Source organism: Canis lupus, chromosome 13 (genome assembly GCF_003254725.2).
Source record: "Canis lupus dingo isolate Sandy chromosome 13, ASM325472v2, whole genome shotgun sequence".
Classification (NCBI taxonomy): domain Eukaryota; kingdom Metazoa; phylum Chordata; class Mammalia; order Carnivora; family Canidae; genus Canis; species Canis lupus.
The window spans coordinates 40,016,563-40,026,693 of record NC_064255.1 but is presented as its reverse complement, the minus strand read 5'-3'; positions in this window follow the sequence as shown (position 1 = coordinate 40,026,693).

The following is a 10,131-nucleotide window of genomic DNA, read 5'->3' as shown; positions in this document are numbered from 1 at the left end:
GGTCACAATGTTTGGAAACAACTTGTAGAATACGTGAAAAAATATAAGCATGATGAATTGTGAGAAAACAAAATTTCATCTGTGTTATGGTGAGTAAACTGGGTTAAAGTAGAAAGTTACATTCACTATTCTAAAGAGACCACAAACATTTATTTATTTATTTATTTATTTATTTATTTATTTTATTTATTTACTTTTTAAAAGATTTTATTTACTTATTCATGAGAGACACACAGAGAGAGGCAGAGACACAGGCAGAGGGAGAAGCAGGCTCCATGCAGGAAGCCCGACGCAGGACTCCATCCCAGGACTCCAGGATCACACCCTGGGCCAAAGGCAGGTGCTAAACCGTTGAGCCACCCAGGGATCCCCCACAAACATTATTTAAAAAGTAGTCTTGTTTTAGATAAAAATGCCATGTTAAAGTTAAATTATTAAAAAGATTTGATGATCATTTAGACCCAGTCTTGTGAGTTAATATATATGTACTTTAAAAAGCATGATAGGAAAAGAAAAAAACTGAGGAAAATAAGATTATTTTTAAAATTAGATTAAGAAAAATTAAAGTAGCTGAATATAATGATTTTCAAGCTGTGTTCCTTCTGGTTTTCTTGAAAATTGTGCCCTCTAAGTGCTGGGAAATCTCAGAAAAAGCCTAAATCAGTGGTTGAGTAATTGGTTTGGACGATAGAAGCACATTTGCAAAACTTGAGAACAAATCCTCTATTGCTTTAAACGAAGCTCCCAGGAATTTACTTCTTTAACTTCTCTCCCCATTCTTCCATTGGAGGCTGTGCAAACGCAGGAGAACCACTTAAGGGAGGAAATATCGCAGTTTTCTGAGATAAGAATTTGAGGCAAACCTCTTTGAGGTGCAAGCGGGGCTGCCATGGGCGGTGGACCAGTCGTGCCCTGCCTGTGCCAGGTGCCTGGCCAGGAGGAGGGGGCCAGGCCCTGACTGACCAGCTAGGATCAACTGCAAAGATCAGCGGACTTCAGTCTGGAAGAAACCGTGTCTTTCTGTAACAGGCACAAAGGATACATATGGGCGGGTGAAGCCTGGCCACAATGTCGGCGAAATTTAGAAATCATTGTCTTCTTCTTCTTCGTCTTCGTCTTCTTCTTCCTTCTTCTTCTTCATCTTCTTCTTCTTTCTTCTTCTTCTTCTTCTTCTTCTTCTTCTTCTTCTTCTTCGTCTTCGTCTTCGTCTTCGTCTTCGTCTTCGTCTTCTTCTCTTCCTCCTCCTCCTCCTCCACTTCCTCCTCCTCCTCCTTCTTCTTTTTCTCCTCCTCCTCCTCCTCTTTCTCCTTCTCCTCCCTCCTACCTCCTCCAAAATCCTTTTTTAAATTTTTAATATTTTATTTCAAAATCTCTTTTAAGTGCTGTTCCCGATGACTGTTGTCAGAGGAAGATGGAGGAAGGAGAAGAAAGTAAAGGTCTAAAAGCTCTACCCCTTGATTAAAACGACAGGTGTCAATGATCATTTTTTATTTTTTCCTGATCTCTCCAGAAGAGGAGAGTGATCTTTCCAATCCCTTTGTGATGAAAAGCACTTGCTTATGTTTAAAGAAATATTTCTGGTGTTCAGGGTGAGCAACACATTATTCATGGAATCTTAGCTTGGGGCATGTCTACTTTCATTTTTAGTTCCTAAATATTAGGATTTCAGAAGGAAATCATTTAAAAATACTATTTATGGTAGTTTTTAAACTACTTTCAGTTTTTTATTCTTTATATTCATTCTCTGTGATCATGTTAAAATAGCTTGTAAAAATCAGCAGCTTTTGAGGGACCATAAAAACTTAGCTGCAAAAGGTTACAGGATTAAAAAAAAAAGACCTTAAAAGAGGCATTTATTAATAATAAAAAAGAGGCATCTATTACTATTTTTTTCCCTCATTCAATTTTTCAACCTTAAAACAACTTATTTTACCAGCAAAATGGGCTTATTCTGGAATAGCAGAGGGATTGCAATTTGGGACTAGCATACCATAGCAAAAGCCATTGGCATGTCTGGGGAATGTAGAGGAGAGTGGGTGTTCTGAAAGGACTGTTAGGAGCAAAAAGTCCATTGGAGCAAACCGAGAGCTGGAAGTGTAGTGGTTTCCCATTGGCTGGGCTGTGGCTAGATTAGAAGGAAAAATCTTCCTTCTTCCCGCCAAGATCCGTCTCTTCGGTTGGACCTGCAATTGGTGACAGGTGGTGATATGGGAGCGCTCCCTTCTGGCCTTCTGACTCCACTTTATTTATTTATTTATTTATTTATTTATTTATTTATTTATTTATTTTTCTCATTCTATTTTATTTTATTTTTATTTTTTTTATTGGAGTTCAGTTTGCCCACATATAGCTTAACACCCAGTACTCATCCCATCAAGTGCCCCCCTCAGTGCCCGTCACCCCATCACCCCTTAAATGAGGTTTCTTTTCTTTAGTTTCACATGTTGCTATCTGTTATTCATGTGGCTGTTTCTCACTGTCACTTCTTGATTTTTCTTTTCTAGAGCTTGTGAAAAGTATTCCCTTTGGAAGAAGCAAGGTGGAGCAATAGTTAACTAGTCTAACTAGTGTATTTCTTTATCAGACGTCAATATTTTAACAATTAAGCAATTTTTATATAAATTGGTGTTGCCATTATTGTTATGCTCGGAGTGATTATTCATGTTTAGCAACCTACGAATTGCCCTGAAGTTAGTTGTCTTTTTGTCCCTTAAGGAGACGGCTGGGAAATTGGGAAATGGTGGTGGTTTACTGAAAATTCTCATTCCACATTCTTTTTTTTTTTTGAGACATACTTGTGGAACCTTTTTCTTTTTTTTAGCTTATGTGTATGTGAGTGGCAGTATTTGTAGCTATAGGTCATTTATAGCTAACTAAGTGCCCTTAATCATCTGAATTCCTTGTTCTCTCCTCTCCAGTAGCTGTGCCTAATCCATTTTGACCGCCACTCCCACCAAATGCTCCACTACCACCCCAGATGGGCCAGATGGCTTGTTCTCTTTGACTCCTAACACGCTGCCCTGGAGACAGGCCTAAATTCTATCATTCTTTGTAATTTTTTTTGTGGTTCATATACCTGAAGCAAGTGCTAGAGTAACTAACAGTCACCTTTTTGAAATTGGTTTTTCAGTAAGCAATTTCTCTCCGGAACTCAAGCGTGGAGAGACTAGGAAGGATATACAATAGCTCTTTCTCCTCACACTGTCCATCTGGGGCATGTTTTTTCTGGTTTTAACAAAATATTCAATACATTTCAGTCTGGGCCGTTTGCCAGGTTTATGATGGCCCTGTAGAGCTCTACCATTGATTTTTGGAAGTTGCTATATTTTTAATTTTCTCTTATAACAGGAGGATAAGTTAATTCTCTGGAGGACACTATACAATATCAAAGCAGTGATTTCACTGTTTTTTTTTTTTTAATGAGTCAGCAGAGAGGCTGTGACTGGGGAACTTTTATGATCGCAGGATTTGCAATCTGGAGAACCAAAAGAGGAGACAAAGAAACAACTAATTGATGTTCTTGAGGTACTATAAGTGCTGCTGACCTGTGATAATGACTCCCATGTTAAATTCCTTTAATTATGCATTGATTTTTCCATAGTAGTAGATTTTGTATTCTTGTCATTCCCTTCTGATGCTTTTGGGGACACAGAGTAATGATGTTTCTGATCTGTTTAAGGATTAAGAGGAACCCCAAAGTGAGAGCATCTTAAAGAAGACAGAAGTTCATTTCTCTTTTCTCGTAACAGGAAGCAGAAGTAGATAATCCACAACTAATAAGGAAACTCCACAGACATGAGGAACTCGGGTCCCTCCCATCTGACCTCTCCACCATCTTACCATGCAGCCCGTAACTCAAGGTCCTAGTTGGCTGTTCCAGACACAAGTCTCCCATCTGCTTTTAGGCAGCATGAGGAAGGGTACACACTTCTCTTTGAGGAAGGACACTTGCTCGAGCTCGCAGAGACCCCTCTGCTTCCATCCCATTGGCCAGAATCTAGTTATGTTGCCATGTCTAGCTATAAGGCAGACTGTGGAGTGAAAATTTCATTCTGGGCCAGCCCGTTCCCAGTTAAAAATTAATGGTCTGATCATCAAAGGAGTAGAGGAAGATGAATATTGAGGCCCAATTAGCAATTTCTGCTGTAACTTTTAATATTTGCTTTGGAGGCTTTATTTATGAGTATTTTCCCAGGGGCAGTTGTCAAATTCTCCTTAAGACCTTGATCTGTTTCCGAGCGCGTGGGTGGCTCAGGTCATGATCTTGGGGTCCTGGGATCAAGGCCCGAGTTGGGCTCTCTGCTCAGCGGGGAATCTGCCTCTCCCTCTCCCTCTCCCCTTGTGCTCTCTCTTCCTCTCTGTCTCTCAAATAAGTAAATAAATCTTGAAAGAAAACCAAAAACTTGATCTGTTTTCTGGAATAGTTAAATGCATTTTGCTAATGACACTATTCTAAAGTATAAGAAAAAGAGCTTCTGATCTTTCTTACATGCTCTGAGACTGGGGCACACATCTATCCCCCGTTTCTCTGCTCTGGCACACAGAGGTGCCCAGGCTGTCACAGGAGTGTTGCCAAATTTTGATCATTGAGAAAGACTTATTAATTTTTGTAGCTGATGATGTGTGTAGTTTTGCAGTGTAGTCATCTAGAACATTGCGCTAGGTAGGTACCGGGGGACTGTAAACAGCAGGTACAGAAATAAGAGGTGGTGTGGGGAGGTTTGTGTGTCGGAGAGGCGGGCTCTCCCTCGAGGACTTCCTATCAGATCACGCTGCTGCTGTTTTCCACCACCGCTCCCTTGTTCCCGCTAATGGGAAGGGAATTAGAGGAGAGCCACCCGCACCTCCCCTTTACAGGTCGCATCTCGAATTTGCACACATTGCACAGGAGATCGATCAATCAGCCTTTCCTTCTTTATTTTTTATTATTTTTTAAAAAATATTTTATATATTTATGCATAAGTGGCCAGAGACCCAGGCAGAGGGAGAAGCAGGCTCCCTGCAGGGAGCCCAATGCAGGATTCGATCCCAGGACTCCGGGGTCACGGCCTGGGCCAAAGGCAGGTCAACTACTGAACCCCCAAGTGTCCCATCTTTCTTTCTTTCTTTGATTATAACCATCTCATACTCTCAGACTTTTACATTGATTGAACCTAATTACCTCTAAGTCTTTTACATTGTTTGCTATTTTTCGTGTTTATAAACAGCGCTATATATATTTTGAAATATATGAATCTCTAAATGTATTTAAAGATAAGTGTTTAAGTGTTTCTCAGTATAAATTATTGTCTGCATTTTGAATGGTTTCTTTAGATTTTGTTATCAGAATTGGGACAAACAGATTTGATAAGTATTGCTTATCAAATAAAGCAAATAAGTGTTGCTTTGATAAGTATTACTTTTTAAAAAAATTAAAAATTTACATTCTTAGCAGCTATATTTGAGTGTTTATTGCAAACTTACTAGCATTGCTTTCTCATATTTATTAATCATAAACATTGTGATTGTCTTTTGACTGCTTCTAAGCATACAAGATATTTACCATCCTGACATTCAGAATTGCATAAATACCTTCATTTTCTTCTATTTTATTTTTCTTCAATTTGATCTGGTGGATGAAATGAGGTAGGGCTCTCAATCCATATATTTTTCCCAAATGGCCAATAGTGAATCCCTGCTGTTTATTAAATAATCTTTTTCATGTGAATCCATGTGTCGTGTCTCTATATTATGTAAATACACAACATATAATCTGTATTTTCCACCTATCTCTTCTGTCTTACTGGTGCCAGAAATGTTTTTGTCGCAGAATATTTGTATGTGAGGAGAAATTTTCTTGGAGAGAACATTTGAATGTCCTTACAGCAGTTATTGCCATTTTGAGCCTAAAGGCAAATAAAAGCATTTTTTTTTTTTTTTGGAATGTGAATTTAGAAAGTGCTTTTGCACATGAATGTCCTGCAGGCACTTCAAACTCCGTACGTGCACAGAAACCCATATTGGTAGGCCTAGCACACTCTCCTCTTCTAAAGGTCCCATGCAGCTAAGGGCTCAGCCTTCATCCAGCCTCCCTCATGACAAACCCTGGCACAGTGGCTGACTTTCCCTCTGTGTGTCACCCTACCTACAGCTCGTCCCTCGTGTTTTCTGACTCCGTCCTCCACTATTGCTAGAATCGATTTCCCCCTTTGGCTGCCACTGGGTCTCCTCTCAGGGCTATGCCACCTGCCCCCGGACATGAGGGCAGCTCCAGGTTCTTGCTGCCCCCTCGCATCTGTCTGCCCTCTGCGTGGGAGCCACTCATCTCTCCAGAGGACGGACACAAACACCTTACTCCTTGGGCTGTTGATCCTTGGGCAGGCTTCCCATTGTCTACCCAAGGGGCTCACACTCATTACCGCGCTGTTCAAAGCTGAGCAAAAGGGGAGTCTCCCTCTAACTTTACCTTGTCAGCTCCCTTCATTCCGGGCCACCTGCAAGCGCTGAGTCTCTGCCACCCTGGTAAATGGCTCACCTTTACTTTGAAATATTTAAACATCCTTTTCCTTCGGGCTGTTCTGTCTATAAACTCCTCACTCTGTTTTCATAATCCACACGTGAATTCCCAGATCAAGTATCATCAGCTCTGGAGCGCTCTCCTTATCTAGGCGGTCAAGCGTGATTGGCCTGCGCCCCGCACTCCTGTTGAATCCGGGTACACATTTGTCACAGCCAAGATCACTTTCTAAATTATTTAAGACGCAGTATATCTGGTGAGACTGTACGTTTTAAGGGGGCCAACTTAGCCCATCTGTCTTTGTAGACGCAGAATATGACCTTCCAGAAGATTTTCTTAGTCCTGGGGGAATACTTTGAGCATTCCCTTTTAGTTGTATGACTGAGGTGTGAGTTTGCACCCCCAGCATGGACAGTATCTAACCCCCCAGCCCTCTAGAATTCCTAAACATGAGAACCAGTCCCTGAGGAGGATTCAGGTATGTGTGCAGAGAGCCAAAGAAGACCCTAGAACACATGTTGAGAGACCACCCTCTTTCCTCCCAAGGTTTAATGGGGGTAACTTTCCTGATAGATTGAGAAAATCCTGATGGGTTTAATGGCCCTGTGTCACTAAAGCTTATGAAGGACCTGAAGGGGAGCTTGCTGTCAGGGAAGATGGTCCTGATTAGGTTTTTTTTTAAAGATTTTATTTATTTATTCATGAGAGACACACAGAGAGAGAGAGAAAGGCAGAGAGTGAAGCAGGCTCCCCATAGGGAGCCTGATGTGGGACTCGATCCCAGGATTCAAGGATCATGCCCTGGGCCGAAGGCAGGCACTCAACTGCTGAGCCCCCACCCCCGGGCATCCCAGATGGTCCTGATTAGTGACCCAGATTCACCACCACTGTCCCTATTTGTGGGGTTTGACTGTTTCTGACAGAGCTGAGTTGGGGCTGGCAAGCTCTATGACCTGCATTCTGGCTTGGCTCCTGACCCCCATCCACAGTGGGCTAAGGGAGCCCAAGCGGAAGTAGAGTTGCAGCCTCTGGGAAGGATTGGGCCCAGGAGGATGCCTTGGGAGCCAGAGGCCAGGATGCATTTTCAATTTCATTGCAACAGAAGTAAGGAGAATTACAAATTGAGGCTCATGGCGTCCTGAGCAAACTCCCCAGTTTTGTCTTGTGCACTTCAAGTGGTCCTCTTTAGACTGGGTGACCCCCTCCCACACGCACATCCTGATTTCTGCTGGGGAAGGATAAATCGGGCATGGGGTCATTGGATTATTAAAGGAGCAACCACATTTGTACTCCAAGCTGGTTAGGCAGGTTATCCAGGTTACACTTCTTTGTTGTTTCTGCAGTGACAGGGTAAATATCTGCAAAGTGGATCTCCCCAGTGATGAGAACAGTTATTTGAACATTGTAAATATGCATATTTCATGGCTTCTACTCTATGCTTATTTCAACGTTTGTAGCAACTGTCCTAACAGGTGACATTTTAAAGTTCTGTATAAAAAGTCACTTTTTTTTTGCAGATATTCTTGAGGATCCCTGGGGGGCTCAGTGGCTTAGCGCCTGCCTATGGTCCAGGGCGTGATCCTGGAGTCCTGGGATCAAGTCCCCCATTGGGCTCCCTGCATGGAGCCTGCTTTTCACTCTGCCTGTGTCTCTGCCTCTTTCTCTGTATCTCTCATGAATAAATAAATAAAATCTTAAAAACAAACAAACAAAAAAAACAACCCTGAGCTATTTGCAGATATTCTCGTGGAAGGTATAGACTGCCTGGAATAACGCATGAGGTAGGGCTGCCTCTGTTCCTTGGGGTCTCAAGCTATAGTTACTGCTGCGTGTTGTCATCCAAACCCAGAGATATGCAGTGTCATTACAGTTTTTAAAAAATTATTTTGTCTACTTAGGTTGGCACTGGAGAGGATTTGCCTCACAAAATCAGCCCCCAGTTTTGCAGGTGACAAGTTTTGCAAATTTGCTCCGTCTTGCTCTCCGACACAGACATTGGTTATTCTTTGTTGCAATTTAAAATGTCATTTTTCTTATTTAGAAGGGAGGTTTCTAAGTGCACGCTACTATTCGAGAATGTGCTGACCACCGATACTTTAGAATACAGAAATGCGATAAACATACATAAAATGCTAGAATCTGATTTTATGTTTATTTCTATGGAATAATTCTCTTCCAAGTTGCCAGAGTAGAACGATCGGAGTTTTTAGGAATGCCTCTGTTGCCTAAGACATTGTATCGTGTCATGAAGTATTTGATGCAAATCCCTTCTTCCATTTCGTGTATGAAAAGGGACTTGTGCTAGCTCAGCATCTCCCCCCAAATTCTTCGAAGAGACTTACGTGCCAGGTCTACATGGTTCGTGTTGTTAGTTCCTTTCCCTGTTGTTGTCTGTTTATGTGAAAGGGGGATTGCTTGAGTTTTACTTTTCATGTTTACTTTTCGAAACCGTGTGCTCTCACATTCCAATGGGAAAGACATGTAATATGTGGTAGTTTTGCTGAAATTTGTAAGAATTGAAAAATTACAAAGAAAATATAGTAGAGGTATTTTTCTAAGGAAAGCAGTGTAGACCTATCTATATACCTTCGTGTGTGTATGTCTATGTGTGTACCTCGATCTACCTATCTATACCTACCAACTGACTGTCTAGGGTTATGCTAAATGTTGAGCGGTAGGGTCTCCAGGAAGGAATAATGTCTAGTTTCTAACTCTTGCCAATTTCTGAGGCACAAATAATCCACCATGACTCATTTCACGCTACCAATATGGTGCCATTGAACCCAGAATAGGGAAGCGATGCACAGTATAACGCTTTTCTGTAGTATTTTCACCATAAAGATATGACAAATGTAAATAATTTGAATATCATATGTAATGGTAACTACGGTAAAAATAACTAGGAAGTGATCAGTTTTGATCATTTATTACCTTTGTTTTAATGCAATTTCGTTAGTTGTAAGTTTATGTAACTTAGGTTTTAATGATTCTATTTAAGAACTCTTGCAAAATTCCTGAAAATGTAGCAATTGGCCTTGTAAACTGGTATAAACTGGCTCCACTACCACACTGTATTAATGTATTTACTTCTATCTCTGTCTTTCCCTTTTCTAAGTAGAGCAGGCCCTGGGGATGGGGAGATCTTTGTTTTTTGAGCTTCATCTGGGGGAGTTTAGGTAAGCAGGTTTGGAGGCAGGAGCAAGAGTAAATTGCAGAGTATAATGAAGGACTCAAGCCTCTGTGTGCTGAGTGGGTGGATGCTAAGATTACAGGGCACTGGAGGCAAGGGTTCGCTTGTGCCATGGTACAAGAATGGAGAAGAAAACTCTCTATTCTTATTGAGAAAGACTCAATATATGCCTTTTATTTATTTTATGTAATTCTGAATGACTCGAATCTGAAAGTGCCATGAAAAAATAAAAATTGCCTCTCCTGTCAAAAACATTAAGATACTATAATCTGATTTTATGTTTATTTCTATGGAATAATTCTCTTCCAAGTTGCCAGAGTAGAACGATCAGAGCCCTTGGAAATGCATCTATTGCATATGACATTGTATCGTGTCATGAAGTATTTGATGCAAATCCCTTCTTCCATTTCATATATGAAATCTTTGGTAAAATTGAAATTGCTTA